General features: G+C 54.2%; 1 non-coding gene across 1 annotated transcript; it reads left to right on the top strand.

The window, feature by feature from the left end:
• Window positions 1–631: 631 nt before the first annotated feature.
• On the top strand, window positions 632–704 carry TRNAF-GAA (transfer RNA phenylalanine (anticodon GAA)). The gene has a single exon. It is a non-coding gene; the product is annotated as a tRNA-Phe (tRNA).
• Window positions 705–1742: the final 1038 nt, after the last annotated feature.

Genomic DNA, 1742 nt, shown 5'->3' with positions numbered 1-1742 from the left:
AAGGGAGCGTTTCGAGGACCCAGGATCACAAGGAGACTGCAGTCCTGCCTCCGTGCCCTGGTCCACTTCTTCTCCACCTTAATCGTGAAAAGTGAGAGATCAGAGGGGGAAGGGCCGACTCCTTGGGCAGAGGGCAAGCCAGAGGGACCACCCTGCACCGGGCTAGCGGGGACCAGCTGGGGGAAGACGAACCCGCGCCCCCAGGGGCCGCGGAGCCCTGGGGGCGGGGAGTGGTGAGCTGGGGGCGCGCAGGCGTCGCCCCGACGCGCTGCCGCCATCGCTGCTTTTGACACCGCTCCGCCGGGCTGCGCGCCAGCCCAACGCCCACCCCCCCCCCCCCCCCCGAGCCCCGCAGCGGGGACACGGGTCGTTCACGACGCCTGCTGTCGATGATTAAACCAAAGGTTTGGATTATACTGAAAAAAGTAAGTAACGTACAGTGCACTTAGTCACGGCTTGTAAAAAGCAGGCAGAAGAATGTTGATACGTATAACCATTTAAATTTTTTTTTTTTTTTAACATATAACCATTTAATACGACAAGGAAGAAACGCTGTGATTACTAGGAAGAGACGGAAGAGGCGGACGCGAAGAGTTCAGTGATAGTTTATTCTAAACACAACAAAGTAGGCGCCGAAATAGCTCAGTTGGGAGAGCGTTAGACTGAAGATCTAAAGGTCCCTGGTTCGATCCCGGGTTTCGGCAGGACCTTCCTTTTTCGATTGGAGTTTCTCGTAGGAGCCCCTATTTAGAGTAACCTGGCTCATTAATTCCACCCCAAGTAAAAACTGGGATTTGAAGGGCGAGCGAGAAGTGGACACAGTCCTTCTCAGTCACCCCTGGGAGTGTGGCCGCTACTCTCGGCTACTTCCGGGGCGCCTCAGTCGGAGGCGCAGCTGCGCGTGCGCAGTGGGAAGCGTGGTGGGGGTGGTGTGGGGGGCAGAGACGCCCTGCTCGAGATCCGGAAGTGCGGGATCCCGGGCGGACGCCCGGTGGTGAGAGGGGGCAGTGTGCTGGTCGCGGTGCGAAAGGAATAGGTCTGTGTCGGAGGGCGAGAAACAAAACTTCGTCCCAAATCTCATTCCCAAAGCATCCCAATTTGAAAAGCAAAACCCTGCTGTTTAATCAAATGGTCCCCCTCTGGCCTTGCCCGAGGAGGGAACCGGGAAGCTAGGTATTTTTGGTTAGAAACGCACGAAGCGCGGCCCCAGGGGTGGCATAGCCAGGGTTACTTATCGAGTGGGTAAAGGCATGGCAGCTTTACAGGTCTGTAAAATTAGTCTTGCATCGCAACAACTTTAGAGTCTAGATCAGTGGTTCGCAAAGTGTGGTCCCAGGACCACCAGCAGTCACGGCTTCGCCTGGGAACTACTTGGAAATGCACAATCTCGCCCGTGCTTCACACCTACTGAATGGGAAACTCTGGGGTGGGCCCAGCCTTAGGTGTTTTAACAAGTCTTCAGGGGGTTATGAAGCAGTCAAAGTTTGAGTTCCACTTATCTAGGCATGCCTTTCAGTGTTTAAAAGAGCCCTTTCCTAAGACTGTTTTTGTGAACAAGCTTTTACCTTGTGCAGTCTTTTGTCCTGCAAGTCTGAAATAAAACTTTGACACGTGCTCGGAATTAATTTTTCTGAAAATTTTTGCTTTCATGGTGAGTGTGTGTGTTGGTGGTGGGATGTGTTGGGGCATCGACTCTGGTAGCTATCTGTAGGACCCACCCCAAGGCTAACCTAGGCGCTGTG

The sequence above is a fragment of the Eschrichtius robustus genome, chromosome 18 (genome assembly GCF_028021215.1).
Source record: "Eschrichtius robustus isolate mEscRob2 chromosome 18, mEscRob2.pri, whole genome shotgun sequence".
Taxonomy (NCBI): Eukaryota; Metazoa; Chordata; class Mammalia; order Artiodactyla; family Eschrichtiidae; genus Eschrichtius; species Eschrichtius robustus.
This window is presented reverse-complemented; position numbering and strand designations above follow the sequence as displayed.